Genomic DNA, 11,586 nt, shown 5'->3' with positions numbered 1-11,586 from the left:
AAAACTAAGATCATGGCATCTGGTTCCATCACTTCATGGCAAATAGAAGAATAAACAATGGAAACAGTGACAGACTTTATTTTCCTGGGCTCCAAAATCACTGCAGATGGGGACTACAGCCATGAAATTAAAAGATGCTTGCTCCTTGGAAGAAAAGCTATGACCAACCTAGACAGCATGTTAAAAAGTAAAGACTACTTTACCATCAAAGATCCTTCTAGTCAAAGGTATGGTTTTTCCAGTAGTCATGTATGGTTGTGAGAGTTGGACTATAAAGAAAGCTCAGTGCTGAAGAATTGATGCTTTTGAGCTGTGGTATTCGAGAAGACTCTTGAGAGTCCCTTGGACTGAAAGGTGATCCAACCAGTCCATCCTAAAGGAAATCAGTCCTGAATATTCATTGGAGGGACTGATGTTGAAGCTGAAACTCCAATCCTTTGGCCACCTGATGCAAAGAACCAACTCATTGGAGAAGACTCCAATGCTGGGAATGATTGAAGGTGGGAGAAGAAGGGGACAACAGAGAATGTGATGGCTGGATGGCATCACTGACTCAAGGGACATGAGTTTGAGTCAACTCTTGGAGTTGGTAACGGACAGGGAGGCCTGGCGTGATGCAGTTCATGTGGTTGCAAAGAGTCAGACACAACTGAGTTACTGAACTGAACTGATGTGGAAATAGGAAACATTTACTTTAGATAGCAGACAAGAGCAGAACTAAGTAATACAATTTTACTGCAGCATTTTAAAAACCATCCCTTCACCACAGTGTAAGATATAAATGCAGGTGCGCAAGGGCACATATGACATAAAATGCACTAGATTGGTGGCTGCTCTAGACTAAGAACTATAGTCACAGGCTGGAAGTAGAGAGTTATTTATTTGGGGGAATGTTTTGTACCCTGAGCCCGGGAGATTGCTTCTCAGCAGCTCTGAGAAAACAGCTCTAAAGAGGCTGGAGAAGTCAGGCTGTTTACAAGTTTGCAAAAAAAGGGAACAGGGAGTCAACATCAAAGATCAGGTATCAAGTTAAGGAATTTAGCATTCTACAGTATGGGAAGATGTAAGCCTCTGGGCTCACTGAATTCATTCCTTTCATATGCAACTCAGATATCTGGGACCAATCCTGTTTCGTTGTTCACCCTGCCTCTTGCATTTTCACAGTTCCTCAGCGATCACCATGCTGGGAGGGGGATGGCAGCATCCAGCATCCACTGGATCACCGTTTGGGGAGCCCTCATTCACATTTGGAGGCCAGGAATCAGTCACTGATGGCTGTGACATTTCTTGTTGATTAACATGGCAGAAGACATTTTCATTTCACACTGCCCTGCCAAGTACTTCGAAGCCCTACCCAGGTCCTACTGCAATACTGGTGATCCCAAGAGTTTTACAGAAGCAAATCATTAAAAATAATAATAACAAAGCAATTAAAAAGTAAATCAAAATGCCTCAGTGACTACATGTCCAACTCAAACTTTATTTAAATGTTATCTTTTTCTCCCTCTAATAAAGCTTTATTTCACTCAAACTTGAACGATGAATCTTCCATATTGAAGTATCTTCATTGCCTAATTAATTCGAAGGAAAAAAAGCAAAATGACTAGTAAGGAAAAATGTAGGGTTTAACACACCTTTTTAATTTGTTTTAAATATTTAAGGTTTAAAAATTGCTTAAAGTTTTTAGTTTCTAGTCGGAGAACATTATCTGAATTGAACACCCTAATGGCAAACCACTGTAAAATGTTTTCAGCTGCATCTGGAGCAGAGGGCCTAGTGATTATCTTCAAAGCAGCCCAACTTTCTTCATGAGAAGGTCAGAAGTACACTGGTTTGTTTTATTGGACTGTCCATTAGGTGATCTTTGTTGCTTTTCCTCTGGCAGGGACTTTATGTGTCAGAAGGGCATTGTGCTTGACCTCCAAATTTGGCCCTCAGTTTACTGATGAGCTTCATAACCTTTGAGTTACCCTGATATTTTGACATATTTGCAGGGTTCTGGGCTACATTCTGGAAGGTCACCATAACTTCTGGGTCCTGCATGGCTGCAAGGACCTCTGGGTCACTAAAAATTTCATTCAGCCCAGGCATTCATGGCATTCCAGGCCTGCCTCACTCCCATTCCATGCATTCCTCCAGGAAAATTATCAGGAATTCCCCAGGAGAGCCACCTGGAAAAGAGTCATACTGAACTCCTGATTGTCCCCTGGCTTCTTCCTCCCTCTGGGCTCTCTCATGTTCTTCCCAAGCCTTCTTAACCTTTTCTGTTCTCTTTTTGATCTCTCACTGTTTGGGCTTTTTGCTCATACTTTCTTCAATATCAGCAATTTTCCAGGCCTTTGAGTGAACTTCCATCAGCATTGCACTAGCATCTTCATAATCTAACCTACAAGAAGAGGCAAGATCACCGGCAGCTTCTTTCTGATGGCCCAGAAGCCTGTGAGCTTCCCCTTGCTACGTGTATGGCTGAGCTGCATCCAGGTTTATTTCAATAATTCTACCACAGGCTTGGATGGCAGCATTTCCCTTCTGTAATCTGATGAAGACACTGGTTCTCTTGGCATACAGAATGGCCACACAAGGGTTTAGCTTGACGGCATCTGTAAAACAACTGATTGGCGTTCTGTAGCTCACCATCATTTAGGGCATCAATGGCAGCCACTTATTTTTTTTTAATCATTTGCCTGATCCATCATCTCCTCAGTTATCTCTACATTTTAATCTCCCGTTTCTTGAGGGGCATCATGGTCTGGTTCAATCACACCTTCATTATCAAATTTAGATCACTTTCTTCAGTTGATGGTTTGTCTGTCTTTATGTTTTCCTCCACCTTCTTACCATCTGCTTTTGCTTCCTAGGTGTTTAATTCTGATTTAGTTTTATGAGAAACAAGTGGCATTTTAGCCCCCATACTCTCCACCCACTCCCTCAGGAAGCTCATTTCCTCTGTGTTCAGAACATTCCAGTCCCTGCTCATACATTTACAGTAAGGCTCCAAGCTCTCTCATTGTGTGAGGGTCCATGGTCTGGGAGGTCATGGGAGGTGGTGGGCGTAAGCTGCTGTCCAGATGCCAGGCCTGGGCACTACTTCAGCATGACCACATAAAGGGGAAGGATGCCCCGAGGCCAAACAAACTAGAACCTCCCCGGCCACTGGCTCCATCCACCCAGCTACCCTGGGTTCTTCTCCTGTTCATCCCTACTTTCTCTACCACTGCCCAGCATGCTGGTTAGAACCTTCTAGAAGTGTGGCTGTTCATGCTGTTGCCCACCTCTCCACGCATGCATTCTTATATTAACTCAAAACCTGTGCTCTAGAGGGATCAACCATCCAGTATTTTCAAGAAGATGGAAACTGTCACCCTTGAAGGGAGTTATTTAGAATAGAATATTCTCTTGAGTGTGGCCGTTAAATGGAACATGATGCCATGAAGCCAAAAGGCCTTCTGGCCAGAGCAGTGGTCACAGCTCCGGATGAAGAAGAATCATCTTGACACCAGATGTTCTTTGATGTTTTTTCTAATTTGTCATTTTTAATTCTCTCCTTTGTTATGTGATAGTTTTTCTTCCAATTTATTGAGATATAACTGATATACAGCACTCTGTAAGTGTTAGGTATACAGCATAATGGTTTGACTTTTGTTGTTTAGCCCCTAAGTCCTATCCGGCTCTTTGAAACTCCATGGACTCCAACAGGCCAGGCTTCCCTGTAGCTCCCTATCTCTGGGAGTTTGTTCAAACTCACGTGCCTGGAGTGGATGATGCCATCCAACCATCTCACTCACTGTCACTCTCCCCCCCAACTTTTTTCCACCTGCCCTCAATCTTTCCCAGCATCAGGGTCTTTTCAAATGAGTCACTCTTCACATCAGGTGGCAAAAATATTGAAGCTTCAGCATCAGTCCTTCCAATGAATATTCAGTGTTGATTTCCTTTAGGATTGACTGGTTTGATCTCCTTGCAGTCCAAGGGACTCTCAAGAGTCTTCTCCAGCACCACAGTTCAAAAGCATTAATTCTTTGGCACTCAACTTTCTTTAAGGTCCTACTCTCACATCCATACTTGACCACTGGAAAAATCATAGCTTTGACTATACATACTGATCTTTGTCGGCAAAGTATCATCTCTGCTTTTTAATGTGCTGTCTAGGTTAGTCATAGCTTTTCTTCCAAGGAGCAAACATTTTTTAATTTAGTGGTTGCAGTCACCATCTAAGGTGATTTTGGAGCCCAAGAAAATAAATTCTGTCACTGTTTCCTTTGTTTCCCCATCTATTTGCCATGACACAATGTAACTGGAAACTATGATCTTCATTTTTTGACTGTTGAGTTTTAACTAAGACCTGGTGCCCCCAAATAAATAAATACTTAAAAAAAAAAACCTCAGTGATGTGTGGTTTTTAGATGAAATGGTCTTTAATTTCTTTTTAAAAATTTATTCTTGAATATCACTTTTAATGTCATTACAAATAGCATCAATTTTTCATTTTTATTTTCTAATTCTTTGTTGCTTGCATGTAGAAAAAATTTGTATATATTGACCTTGAGACACTGTTTGATTCACTTACTGGATCTAGCAGAATTTTTTATAGAATCCTTTATATAATCCTATATAAATCCTTTATATAATTAAAGAATCCTTTAGATTTTCTGAAAGTAAAATTTTATCTCTATTTCCCTTGATCTTTTTCCTTTTCTGCCTAATTACATTGCCTCTGACTTCAGTAGAATGTTGAACAGAATGGGTAAAAACAGACCTCATTCAATATTTTAACATTAAGTTAAATTCAGTACAGAATTTTCAGAATGTGTTTTAGTTTTCCTAGAGTTTTTATTGTAGTTGGATATCAAACATGATTTTTTTGTACCTATTTTGTACATATTTTCTGTACTTCTTCTGTACCTAACCATGTGACTGTTTTTTATTCTGTTAGTAAACCAAACATGCATTCCTAGGATAATCCTTGGTTAGTCATATCATATTATCCTATTTATATAGTGCTGGGTTAAAATTGCTAATATTTGGTTAAGAAATTTTCTGCCTTTGTTCAGGAGTGTTACTCCATGGTTGGTTTTACTTTTGTGAAGGGCTTATGGTGGCTTTATCATCATTTGATATCAGAGTTACTCTGGGATAGTGGCCCCATAAAATGAGTCGGGAACTGTTTTTCCTCTTTTATTCCTGAAAGAGTTTTGGAGGGATTAAAAAATCAATTTCTTTACCAGTTTTCATCAATTTATTAAGTTGTGTTTTTGAGGAATTTGTCTATTTCATCTACCTGCATCATCAGGTTTGTGGCCTTGTGTCTTTAATAGTCCCTTACTATCTTTCTTACTACTGTAGATCTATAGTCATGTTTCCTGTCTTATTTTGTATATTTATACTTTGTGCTTTTTCCCCCTAAATTGGTGTTGTTAGCATATATCAATTTTAATAATCCTTTCAAGAACCAACTTAGCTTGAAGAATGTTCTCTTTACTTACACAAAATTTTTTTCTGTTCTCTATTATTTTCTTCTGTTCATTGATATTGTGTTTTCTTCTTAGATTGCTAATTTTAGAATGTTTTGCTTTCATATCTTTTACTATATTATATATCTTACAATACATTGCTGTTGATTTTGCTTTAGTCAGACATCTTTCAGAGAAAATGGGAAACACAAAAGAAAAGATATACCTTTCTTAATCATTTCTGGAACTTTCAGTCCTTCCTGCAGATTAAAGTTTCCAACTGGTGTTGTTACTCTCCAGCCTAAAGAACTTCCCTTAATATATCTCACAGTATAGTTATACTGAAAGCAAGTTTTCTCTGAAAATGCCTTTATTTCACCTAGAGTTTTTATTGCTAAATATAGAATTCCAGACTAGCTGTTTGGGCTTATTGGCAAAACTGTCATAATATTATATTATCAAAGAAAAGGAAAACAAACAAAAAGTAAATCTGTATGTCCTAAAGTTCCATCTTTGGCTTATCCTCGTACTTGGAGTTTTCAAAGAAATCCAGATCAAGAGGCATAAAATGCTATGACAACTCAACATAAATCCTGACATGTTTCTTAGCAGCTGGAGAACTTATGGAAATAAAACTGACTCATGAAAGACCACGTGACAGCTTTAGATACGATCTAGAAGTTGATTAAAGGACTGGAAGCAAAGACTGACATTGAAAGAATGTCACTATGACTATAGATAGAATATCTACAGAACTATACCACTTGATGAAGAAAAAGACTGAGCAGTCATTTCATGACAGGCTTTAAATTTTTTTTTTTATCTAAGTATAGTTGATTTACAATACAGTATTAGTTTCAGGTGTACAACATAATGATTTGATATTTTTATAGATTATGCTCTAATGTTATGAAGTAATGACCATATTTCCTTGTGCTGTACAATATACCATTGCTGTTTACTTATGTGATACATAGTCATTTGTATCTCAGTTTCCTACCCATATCTTGCTGTTTCCCCTGTCTTGTCCCCACTGGTAATCACTGGTTTGTTCTATGTGTGAGTCTGTTTTGTTGTATTCATTTGTTTTATCATTTAGATTCCACGTATACATGATAACATATCATGTTTCTCTTTCTCAGTTCAATTCAGTCGCTCAGTCGTGTCCGACTCTTTGTGACCCCATGAATTGCAGCACGCCAGGCCTCCCTGTCCATCACCAACTCCCAGAGTTTACTCAAACTCATGCCCATCAAGTCGGTGATGTCATCCAACCATCACATCCTCTGTCGCCCCCTTCTCCTCCTGCCCCCAATCCCTCCCAGCAACAGGGTCTCTTCCAATGAGTCAACTCTTGGCATGAGGTGGCCAAAGTATTGGAGTTTCAGCTTCAGCATCAGTCCTTCCAATGAACACCCAGGACTGATCTCCTTTAGGATGGACTGGTTGGATCTCCTTGCAATCCAAGGGACTCTCAAGAGTCTTCTCCAACACCACAGTTCAAAAGCATCAATTTTTCAGTGCTCTGCTTTCTTCACAGTCCAACTCTCACATCCATACATGACCACTGGAAAAACCATAGCCTTGACCAGATGGAACTTTGTTGGCAAAGTAATGTCTCTGCTTTTTAATATGCTATCTAGGTTGGTCATAACTTTCCTTCCAAGGAGAAAGCGTCTTTTAATTTCATGGCTGCAGTCACAATCTGCAGTGATTTTTGAGCCCCCCAAAATAAAGTCTGACACTGTTTCTACTGTCTCCCCATCTATTTCCCATGAGGTGATGGGACCAGATGCCATGATCTTAGTTTTCTGAATGTTGAGCTTTAAGCCAAGTTTTTCACTCTCCTCTTTCACTTTCATCAAGAGGCTTTTTAGTTCCTCTTCACTCTCTGCCATAAGGGTGGTGTCATATGCATATCTGAGGTTATTGATATTTCTCCCAGCAATCTTGATTCCAGCTTGTGCTTCTTCCAGCCCAGCGTTTCTCATGATGTACTCTGCATAGAAGTTAAATAAGCAGGGTGATAATATACAGCCTTGACGTACTCCTTTTCCTATTTGGAACCAGTCTGTTGTTCCATGTCCAGTTCTAACTGTTGCTTCCTGACCTGCATACAGGTTTCTCAAGAGGTAGGTCAGATGGTCTGGTATTCCCATCTCCTTCAGAATTTTCCACAGTTTATTGTGATCCACGCAGTTGAAGGCTTTGGTGTAGTCAATAAAGCAGAAATAGATGTTTTTCTGGAACTCTCTTGCTTTTTTGATGATCCAGTGGATATTGGTAATTTGATCTCTGGTTCCTCTGCCTTTTCTAAAACCAGCTTGAACATCTGGAAGTTCACGGTTCACGTATTGCTGAAGCCTGGCTTGGAGAGGTTTGAGCATTACTTTACTAGCGTGTGAGATGAGTGCAATTGTGCGGTAGTTCGAGCATTCTTTGGGATTGCCTTTCTTAGGGATTGGAATGAAAACATACCTTTTCCAGTCCTGTGGCCACTGCTGAGTTTCCCAAATTTGCTGGCAAATGGAGTGCAGCACTTTAACAGCACCATCTTTCAGGATTTGAAATAGCTCAACTGGAATTCCATCACCTACACTAGCTTTGTTTGTAGTGATGCTTTCTAAGGCCCAGTTGACTTCACATTCCAAGATGTCTGGCTCTAGGTGAGTGATCACACCATTGTGATTATCTGGGTCGTGAAGATCTTTTTTGTACAGTTCTTCTATGTATTCTTGCCAGCTCTTCTTAATATCTTCTGCTTCTGTTAGGTCCATACCATTTCTGTCCTTTATTGAGCCCATCTTTGCATGAAATGTTCCCTTGGGATCTCTAATTTTCTTTGAAGAGATCTCTTGTCTTTCCCATTCTGTTGTTTTCCTCTATTTCTTTGCATTGATTGCTGAGGAAGGCTTTCTTATCTCTCAATGCTATTCTTTGGAACTCTGCATTCAAATGGGAATATCTTTCCTTTTCTCCTTTGCTTTTAGCTTCACGTAGTTTCACAGCTATTTGTAAGGCCTCCTCAGACAACCATCTTGCTTTTTTGCATTTCTTTTCCACGGGGATGGTCTTGATCCCTGTCTCCTGTACAGTGTCACGAACCTCCGTCCATAGTTCATCAGGCTCTCTGTCTATCAGATCTAGTCCCTTAAATCTATTTCTCACTTCCACTGTATATTCATAAGGGATTTGATTTAGGTCATACCTAAATGGTCTAGTGGTTATCCCTACCTTCTTCAGTTTAAGTCTGAATTTGGCAATAAGGAGTTCATTATCTGAGCCACAGTCAGCTCCCAGTCTTGTTTTTGCTGACTGTACAGAGCTTCTCCATCTTTGGCTGCAAGGAATATAATCAATCTGATTTTGGTGTTGACCATCTGGTGATGTCCATGTGTAGAGTCTTCTCTTGTGTTGTTGGAAGAGGGTGTTTGCTATGACCAGTGTGTTCTCTTGGCAAAACTCTATTAGCCTTTGCCCTGCTTCATCCTGTACTCCAAGGCCAAATTTGCCTGTTACTCCAGGTGTTTCTTGACTTCCTACTTTTGCATTCCAGTCCCCTATGATGAAAAGGACATCTTTTTTGGGTGCTAGTTCTAGAAGGTCTTGTAGGTCTTCATAGAACCGTTCAACTTCAGCTCTTTCAGCGTTACTGGTTGGGGCATAGCTTGGATTACCATGATATTGAATGGTTTGCCTTGGAAATGAACAGAGATCATTCTGTCGTTTTTGAGATTGTATCCAAGCACTGCATTTTGGACTCTTTTGTTGACCATGATGGCTACTCCATTTCTTCTAAGGAATTCCTGCCCACAGTAGTAGATATAATGGTCGTCTGAGTTAAATTCACCCATTCCAGTCCATTTTAGTTCGCTGATTCTTAGAATGTCAACATTCACTCTTGCCATCTCCTGTTTGACCATTTCCAATTTGCCTTGATTCATGGACATAACATTCCAGGTCCCTATGCAATATTGCTCTTTACAGCATCGGACCTTGCTTCTATCACCAGTCATGTCCACACTGGGCATTGTTTTTGCTTTGTCTCTGTCTCTTCATTCTTTCTGGAGTTATTTCTCCACTGATCTCTAGTAGCATATTGGGCACCTACTGACCTGGGGAGTTCCTCTTTCAGTATCCTATCATTTTGCCTTCTCATACTGTTCATGGGGTTCTCAAGGCAAGAATACTGAAGTGGTTTGCCATTCCCTTCTCCAGTGGACCACATTCTGTCAGACCTCTCCACCATGACCCGTCCGTCTTGGGTGGCCTCACATGGCATGACTTAGTTTCATTGAGTTAGACACGACTGTGGTCCTGTGATCAGATTGGCTAGTTTTCTGTGATTATGGTTTTAGTGTGTCTGCCCTCTGATGCCCACTCACAACACCTACCATCTTACTTGGGTTTCTCTTACCTTGGACGTGGGGTATCTCTTCACGGCTGCTCCAGCAAAGCGCAGTCACTGCTCTTTACCTTGTACGAGGGGTGGCGTAATATCCTCCATGTCCATCCATGTTCTTGCAAATAGCAGAATTTCATTTTTTTATGGCTAATATTCCATTGTGAGTTATAACATCACCTTTATATCTTGATTGCTTTCTTATCTTGGTTATTGAAACTAAGGCTGCCCTAAACATTGGGGGTGCATGTATCTTTTCAAATTAGAGGATTTTTGTTTGTTTGTTTTTTGATATATACCCAGGAGTAGAATTGCTGGATCATATGGCCATTCTATTTTCAGGTTTTGAGAAACTTCCATAGTGTTTTATAGTGGCAGTGCCTATTTACATATCCAGAAACAGTGCAATAGGGTTCCTTTTTGTCCACATCCTGGCCAGTATTTGCTGTTTGTAGACTTTTTGATGATAGGCATTTTGAGGTATGAGGTGCTATCTTATTGTGGTGTTTTTAATTTTTATTTTATATTGGACTCTAGTTGATTTACAATGTTGTGTTAATTTCAGGTGTACACGTGTATGGCAAAAGTGATCCAGATATTGAGCAGAGGTTCCTATGCTAAACAGTAGGCTCTTTTTGGTTATCTATAATACATATAGTAGTGTGTGTTTGTTAATCCCAAACTCCCAGTTTATCCCTCCTCAACACCTTTCCCCTTTGGTAACCATAAGTTGTTTTGAAATCTGTAACTCTGTTTCTGGCTTTGTAAATAAGTTCATTAGTATCATTTTTTATATTCCACATATAAATGATACCATAATAATACTTGTCATTCTTTGTCTAATTTACCTCACTTAGTATGATAATCTCCAGTTTTATCTATATTGCTGCAGATGGCATTATTTCATTCTTTCTAATTATAAAGAAATCTGAGTCCCAAAGCATTGATGCTTTTGAACTGTGGTGTTGGAGAAGACCCTTGAGAGTCCCTTGGACTTCAAGGAGATCCAACCAGTCCATTCTAAAGGAAATCAGCCCTGAATATTCATTGGAAGGACTGATGCTGAAGCTGAAGCTCCAATACTTTGGCCACCTGATGTGAAGAACTGACACATTTGAAAAGACCCTGATGCTGGGAATGATTGAAGGCAGGAGGAGAAGGGGACAACAGATGATGAGATGGTTGGATGGCATCACTGACTCAATGGGCATGAGTTTGAGTAAGCTCCAGGAGTTGGTGATGGACAGGGAAGCCTGCGTGCTGCAGTCCATGGGGTCGCAAAGAGGCAGACATGACTGAGCGACTGAACTGAACTGAATGACTGAATAATATTCCACTGTATACTATGTACCACATCTTCTTTCTCCATTCATCTAGATGGACACTTAGGTAGCTTCCATGTCTTGGCTATTGTAAATAGTGCTGCTATGAATGTTGGAGTACCTGTATCTTTTTGAATTAGTGTTTCTACTTTGTTTTTTGATGTATTCATGCTAAGTTGCTTTAATAGTATCTGACTCTTTGTGGACCACCAGACTCCGTTGTTCATGGAGTTCTCCAGGGAAAAGTATTGGAATGGACTGCCATGCCCTTCTTCAGGGAATCTTTCTGACCCAGGAATCTTTGATGTATACCCAGGGGTAAAATTGCTGGGTCATATGGTAATTCTGTTTTTAGCTTTCTGAGAAACCTCCCTACTGTTTTCCATGATGGCTATACCAACTTACTTTCCCA

General features: G+C 40.0%; 1 pseudogene; it reads right to left on the bottom strand.

Annotated features, from left to right (window-relative positions):
• Positions 1 to 1,890: 1,890 nt before the first annotated feature.
• Positions 1,891 to 2,680, bottom strand: LOC122428672 (annotated as a pseudogene).
• Between the last annotated feature and the right edge of the window lie 8,906 nt (positions 2,681 to 11,586).

The sequence above is a fragment of the Cervus canadensis genome, chromosome 27, assembly GCF_019320065.1.
Source record: "Cervus canadensis isolate Bull #8, Minnesota chromosome 27, ASM1932006v1, whole genome shotgun sequence".
NCBI lineage: Eukaryota > Metazoa > Chordata > Mammalia > Artiodactyla > Cervidae > Cervus > Cervus canadensis.
The sequence above is the reverse complement of the archived record's forward strand: the minus strand, read 5'-3'. Positions and strand labels throughout refer to the sequence as shown.